Source organism: Microtus oregoni, unplaced genomic scaffold (genome assembly GCF_018167655.1).
Source record: "Microtus oregoni isolate MIOR12 unplaced genomic scaffold, Mior012 000001F_ref0000356, whole genome shotgun sequence".
NCBI classification, from domain to species: domain Eukaryota; kingdom Metazoa; phylum Chordata; class Mammalia; order Rodentia; family Cricetidae; genus Microtus; species Microtus oregoni.
In genome coordinates this window covers 61532462-61540311 of record NW_024543060.1, presented here as the reverse complement: position 1 = coordinate 61540311, position 7850 = coordinate 61532462, and the positions used below count along the sequence as shown (strand labels likewise).

The 7850-nt window shown below is 39.1% G+C and overlaps 1 pseudogene; it reads left to right on the top strand.

Annotated features, from left to right (window-relative positions):
* Positions 1-3620: 3620 nt before the first annotated feature.
* Positions 3621-7850, top strand: part of LOC121463564 — a 43882-nt pseudogene continuing 39652 nt past the window's right edge.

Genomic DNA, 7850 nt, shown 5'->3' with positions numbered 1-7850 from the left:
TCTCTAAAGGAACAATTTGAGAGCCATTTTCAAGGTTCTATTGCAACACAAAAGGATTCTGGGGACATTTTTTGTTGTTTTTTTCTTTTTTGTTATCTTTTTCCTTCTTTTCTTCTCATTTTCAATAGTCTTCTAGAGAGTCTTGGGTTACCTTAAGTGCTTTCAGACTCACTGAGGCTGATCTTGAATGTATAACCCTCTGTCCTCTACTTCCTATTTATGACAATTACAGGCATGTACTACCATGACCAGCTTGTAGGAAGGAAATAACTTCATAAGGTAAAATTCTGCTTTCTTACTTGCTTAATAAGTTGACAATAATGCCATTCTACAATAAAACAATACTGAAGAAAGAGAAATAAATAGGGACCTGCCCTTATAAAAGGTCCACGTTTTGGAGGCTTCTTCTTATTGAGAATTATTTTTATAACACAATCCTTCAATTTCCACAGAAATGTAAACAGAGACTGCTCATTCATTTCCTGGCTGCCCAGACCTGAATAATTACACAGACACTATATTAGTTACAATACTGTTTGGCCAAAGACTCAGGCATATTTTTAGCTAACTCTTACATCTTAAACTAACCCATTTCTATTAATCTTTATATTGCCATGAGGTTGTGGCTTATGGGGCAAGGTTCTAGCATCTGTCTCCTTCAGCAGCTTCATGTCATCTCATTGACTCTGCCTACTGTCTCTTTTTATCTCTGTTCAGATTTCCCATCTGGTTTTGCTCTGCTAAGCCATTGGCCCAAATAGCTTTATTTATCAACAAATAAAAGCAATACATATAGAGGACATCCTGCTTTGCAGAATGATGTTCACTTTGGAGGGAACACTGTCTCATACTGACAGGAAAACTCCAAATTAACTTACTTAGCATGTGTGAGATTCCTGGTTCCATTTCTAGCCCCAAATCAAAAGCAAATAAAAACATCAATAACATCAAAATCCAAAACTGAGTTACAATTTCATGTCCTGAATGAAACTAGGGCAAGGACCTAGAGTGTTCTATCCCTTTCTGAAATTGTCTCAACACAATGTAGAGTCATAGATGATATGCTAAGAAATTCAGGATGGAATTCCTGTGCCTTTACTGAAGTGGCCAGAAAGTTTTCTACTTCCAGATTCCCTTTTGGTACAACAGTGACTATGTCTAGGGTTTAAATAGCTGCTCTTTGGGTTTGTTTAGCAAACTTTAAATTAGGATTTAGCAGACTATATTATCATACTACTTTAGCTCCTAATTCCCTCTCCAAGTGCTTTCCTAAAATTAACTTTGCTTGCTTACCACATAAATCTTTACTCAGCATAGTCAGTGCTCTGAGTACAGCTTCCTACATGAGGACACTGGAATACACAACAAAGGGGCACTGTAGAGCTTCAGAATCTCCATACAGTGAAGCAGAGATACGATCTAAATTAGCTGATCCCTTCCTTGTCTTAAGTCCCCTGATAAAACTCCACTTCATGTTAACCATGTGTAAATAGCTTTAGGGCTAGTGTGATGGTTCAGTGGTTAGAGTCACCTGCCACCAGGCCTGGTAACCTAAGTTCAGTCTCAGAGACTTACTACATGTGGCAAGGTAAGAACTGACCCCTGAGGGTTTCCTCTGAGCTCCACGTGACTGTGGCTGAATATGTGCACATACTGAAAATACATGAATATAAAGTACATATACTGAAATAAATGACTTTATAGCAAAACTCTATTCATCAAAGACACTGGATGACATATGATAAAAATTCCCTCTTTCACACGAGGGTCTGGCAATATTCTAATAAAAGAATTTTTGGACAAGGTTTTTACCATGTTCTTCATAGAAAGGAATTTAAGTAGTTGACATAGCTTCCATTGAGAACCTGGCTGCAGCAAACGGTTTTACTGCGAGTAGAGTCTCTATGTGAACGGCTCAAAAAGGAACAAGAGAATGCCACACCTGAATCGTTATAACCCTTGTTTCCTCCTTCTTTCAATTTAGACCTTTTCACAGAGTCACACTTTCTTCTTGAGTAGTCATAACTTGCAAAAAGAAAGACCAAGGTCGTGGTTTCATAGATAATCTGCTGAAATGGAAAGTTTGCACCTCGGTCCAACAATACAAGCTCTTATAGGGCCTCATCATCCTTTATTGAAATCTGTTCATATCCACTCAGAACAAAGAACCAAATACATTGTTTTTCAATTGCCCTTTCAAAATAACCAAAATTCAATTGCTTTTCTCTTATCCTGGTAATTTGATTTATTTTGAGATTGTCTTTTTATAATAGAGAAAAAAAAACAGTACTAAATGCTTTTGAAATGAATGCAACAATCCTGTGAGAACAACCCACAACAATGAATGTGCCATGCTTCAACTCACATAGTCACCAACAAGTTCAAGACAGAACCCGAGATGGCGAAAATCCCCCAAAGAATATTCCCTTTTCTTTTCTTGTTCCATAGTAAATATGCAGGATTTAGAATTCTGTGATGTTAGACACCTCTTGACAGAAAATGCGGTTTCCTTTTAAACTGGGACTTGGGGCTGGAACTGGAAGGGTTTTTTTTTTTTAGCATATTTAAAAAATACTTATCAGAATTAATTTCTTCACCCATGTGTATGAAGTGCGACTCCAATGCCCCCAGGCCGCAGTGCAGAATAACAGCATCCCTCACGGCTGTGGTTATAAGGGTGAGTCTACTCTTCTTCAGAGAGAGCTGAAGGGTTGACTCATTTCTTCCTCATTGAAACATTTCCTCTCTCGAGAAAGGCAGGAAGCTGAGCACCTTCCAAGGCTCAGGGCATCTGTGAAGGTCTCTCAGGATACTATAATGAACTTGATTCTTTCTTTGCTGTTTTTAAATGAATAACTATATGGGGAGGATCGGTTTCCTGGCAGTCCTTGCTGAGATCCTGCAATTTGAAGAGGTGATGTAATGTAACTTTGTAATGTTGACTCGCGATTGCCTGAGCCATGACTGGATGCTACACCTGTTCCTCATTAATTACAAACTGATAATGAAAATGAGAAAAAAGTCATAAAATGCAGGCATAGCCAAGACAGACAGTTGGAAAGATGTCATCCAAGAAATTCGTGGTAAACTGTGAAAAGTGGCAGTTTTCCTTCTCTTCATCATTCTTAAACAGAAGATAAGAATTAAAATATAATTGCAAAATTTACCTCATTCCTTTCTTCCCTTCAACTCTCCCCATGAGACGCCTACTTCCTTTAAAATTTAGGACCTCCTATTATCTACCTGTTACTTTGAGTGAAAGTATAAACGCAACCTGCTGAGTCCTGCTGGATGAGCACATGGGATTGGGCAGCCAGCCATTCAGGGTGCTATTTCTGTGTCAGACAAGGGCAATATGGCTGCTTCACTCTTAGGAAAAGGAAGGTTTTGTTTTGTTTTTTATCATGAATAAGAGAGAGAAAGCATACATGGGAATCTGGCAGAGTCCAAAGCAGGCAGAAAGAGAAGCAGACTGGTCATGGCCGGAGCTATTTGTGAGAGGAGGGAGAACAGACAGTAGGACCTTGCCTTTATAAAGAGAGGAAAGCCTGGGGAGGTTGGCATGGACTTTGCAATGTACAAGTCTTGTGAGAAGGGACTGAGGAAGCCTGGACGCCAACATGGGCTTTGATATCCAACCACAGGTAGCCATATGTGCCTTCTGCCACAGGTAAGGGAATGACTCATTTTGGCAGATTGGGACTGGTTTCACAAGTTCCTGGAGAATGCTGGCTTTTTCTCTAGCCACCAGATATCCTCCTATAGTCCAGCTTGAGATCATTTCTAGATATACAAACTTCCCGGTGGGGTCCCTTTTCTCCGGGCAAGCCTAATGCTCCCTCTCTCAGCAGTTTTTGGAAAATGTTTTGATGCAAACACATGCAACACATGGAAAGGAGGATGCTGTTTCCAGAACGTGGCTCCTTCTCCATCCCTCTGCTTCCTCGCTTCAGTCACATGCATATACATTCCTCACCCTGAGTTTTCACAAATCCATGTTAATTCTCTCAGATTGCCTTTTCTCTGACCCTACTATCCAGGACAACCATCAGAATAATCTTCCTAAAGTATAAACCAGGTCTTTCGCTCCTGGCTCAAAAGTGGCTTCTTTCTTTTTTCAAAGGAGTCCTTGTGTCCTGCAGTGACTGAGGTGGCCAGGTAGCATCTGATCCTGATGTGTTCTGTGCATGCAACTTCTCTACAGTCTTTTCCTTGCTGTGCCCATATTGCTTTCTCTCTGTCTCTCTCTCTCTGTCTCTCTCTCTCTCTATCTCTCTCTCTCTCTCCTTCCCTCCCTCCCTCCCTCCCTCCCTCCCTCCCTCTCTTTCTCTCTCTCTCTCTCTCTCTCTCTCTCTCTCCCTTTGACTTCCTTTGTCTGTCTCTGTGTGTCTCTCCTTCTCTCTCTGTCTCTCTCCCTCTATCTCTCTTTCCCTCTGTCTCTGTCTCTCTCTCACATGCAGACACACACACACACCTCTCTTATTTTTTGTTGTTTGACAGCTTCATAGATTTCTTTTTTGAACAATAGGTCACCTTCACCATCCCCTCTCTTCTATCGCCTCAGTGGCCTCTTCTGAGCAAGTCCCTTTCCAGCCTCTGTGCTTTCTTTTGATGTGTGATCCACTGACCCACTGATGTGATTAGTGTTTCTTCACTAATCAGGCAAGGGGGTTATTTACCAGAAGAAAAGAAACTTCCTAGAGGCTACAGCACTGAAGGCAATGGCACCCCTTCCTCAGCAACCCTTAACTGTCAATATTATCTCAGGGAGAGAATAGGTTTCAGGGGACTCTCCCCAGTTCATGAAGAAAGTTGATGGGCCCAATCTTGGGCAGGTCTTGTGCAGACACTTCTTTTTAAACCTCTTTTTGTTAATGAAGCTTACACCAAACATCTACCATATGTGAATTATATACATATTCTATGTATACATTACACATAATATATTACTCATATATCATATATATTCTATTATTTAACACACTATATATATATATATATATAAAATAAGTATATATTCAGTGAGAGAGTACAGATAATAGGGGAGACTAAAGGGTGAGAATGACCAAAATTTTTTTTAACCTGTTTCTAAGCTTTGTTATAGTGACTTCAAAGTTGTTTCCTTTCAGTGGTAGTGACTTTTCTATTACTTTTTAAAGCAAAACATCACATATAACCTTACTTCATAATACATATATTTGTATGTATGTATATATGTATATATACATATGTGTGTATGTATGTATATATACAGACACAATTTTTTTTTACAGTGCTGGGATCTGAACCCAGGTCCTCTTGCATGCTGAGCAAGTGACCTTCCACTAAGCATAACTGAACTCACTGCCACTTAAACAGAACAACTCCCTTTTTACCTACTTACCTTCCCTGTAATCCTTCTAAACTTATTTTTTTTTGCTGACATTCAATGATTTTCACATAAACTGTATTTCATGATTTTCTTTCTACTTGCTTGTACTAAGAATTATATTGAATTGTTCATATTCTTTCCTTAGCATGAATACTATTCAGGTAAGAATTTTATTTATCTTTTATTCTCCATGTCTTTACCCAAAATATGGAGAATGTACAATTAGCACTTGATGAAATAATTCCCATTAAAAGAGCAAAACATAGGAGTTTTATTTGACTTGTAGGGAGAGTTAGAAGACGAACATTAATACGTTCTTTAAGAAACACTCAAGGAGTATTGCCTGCGTTCCTATAGGCACACCACATGCCCACATGCTGCCTGGTACTCATGGAGGCTGAGAAGGGGGCTCTGTCCCCTAAAACTAATGTTACAGATGATTGTGAGCCATCATATGGGTTCTGGGACCAAACACCCCTCCTCTGCAAGGGCAGAAATCGCTCTTACCACTGAGTCATGGCTCCAACTCCTAGATTCCCTTTCTCAAAGGAATATATATGTTTAATAAGTTGATCAAGCTGCTTACTTTAAATTTGTATATTTATTCATTTGCTTTGGGAAATAGAAAAATATGGAATTTTATTAAATCATGTTCAGATTTGTGATTTATGATAATTTTCTTATTATTTCATTTATTTCCCTTTTTTTAAAAAAAGATTAATTTTAATACTGGTGTGTGTGTGCGTGTGCACACGCGCATGTGCATGCATGCGTGCATGTGTGTTTGTGTTTGTGTGTGTATGTGGTTGGGGGTTGCATGCTATGGTGAAGGTATGGAGGACAGAAAATGACTTTTTGGAATTGGTTCCCTTCTCCACCATCTGGGTATTGGGGATCAAACTCATCTTCTTAGGCTTGGAGATGAGTAAGTGCCTTTACCTACTAAGCCTTCTCACCCACTATATTTATCATTTAATGTACATTCTTAGCTTGTATGCTAATCCAGATCAAAAAAAAACAAGACCTGATCAAGGTACCTATTTTAAAATTTACTACCCAACTGTATAAATTAATTAAAAACTACAGAGATGAGTCTTGAGGAAGTGTTTGGGAATAGGGCCAGAGTCAATTATTTTGCTTGAGGTAGCTTTTGTGCTCTGAAAAAAATGAAGCCTCCTAGAAAAACGATGTGAAAGAAAAACCAATAATTTTGGGATGAGATGGAAATTTCCAGACTACAGTTTTTGGCATGGAAGATTTCATAATATGGATATCAGGCATAAGTCTGTGTCACAAGACCTAAAAGGACGGATTAGCCAATCACATGGGCAGTACGACTGTATAGAGACTCCAAGGTCAATATCATGTCCTGGTTTGAATAAGCATGGTACTTAGGAGGGTTGAGCCTAGAAAAGTAAAAACACTTTTGCAATTACTTTAGGAGCTAATACACAGGAGTGCTCATGAACACAGACACAAGGATTGCCTGGGGGGTGTAGCTGGTGGATGCATGTATTTGTGTCACTCAGGGAGGGCTCACTTATAGAGTCTCATCATCTCCATAATTTACAGAAGAAAACTGAAAACAGTGTGCTACACTCTGGAGCCGGCCCTGTGTTCCTATGGGTCTCATGACCAACCAGGGAGCTCTTTCATGACACAGCAGTCTAGGAACCAGAAGGATTTATTTGATTGTCCAGAAGGACCAGGCATGGCTCATACAGGTGGGATAGTCAGCATTTTTTGAAACTGAGCACATCATGTTACCTTGATTCTCCCACTGTTAGGGAAAGTTTTCTCTATAAGAAAATAAACAAATCACTTGTATCTTCCTAGCCAGCTTGACCCCATGGAGAACAATCTACCCCAGTATTTGTAGGAACCCTTGAGAAGTCCTGGCTTTGACATACATTTTAATTCATGAGTAGAGAATAAAATAGTACCATGATTTTAAGTAATTCCCCTGCTCAGTTTGGAATTATCGTAATAACATTTCTGCTGCTTTAGAGATTCAACTCTCAAGAGGACTTTTAAAATATAAATCAAAACAATCCTCTCTATAGGGTTGAATTAGCTACTGAAAAATGCAGAGTGTTGCCTTGATCTGTAAAATACACTGATTGGATTATACTTGCTAGAGCGAAAACAAACTAAATCTCTCTTCTCCCTCTTTCTCTCTATGTGTGTCTCTCTATCTCTTTATCTCTCCTTTCTCTCTCTCCTTCTCTCTCCTCATGCTCCAGTCCTCCTGTTCCAGTCTCCAGAGTGTTGCACGCAGCCTCTCCTTCTTTTATTTCTTTTTCAAATTTTTAGAAATATCATACATATCCTTTTGAACTTTTATTTCTGTGTTTACAGTTCACAGTAGGTTATGTGATGGAAAATTACAAGATTGATAATTTTGTACCCTTCTAGCTGCCCTATACAGCTTTTGTAATTGGAAGATAATTGCTAAATCATTATAGGTCTCCATTTCTGA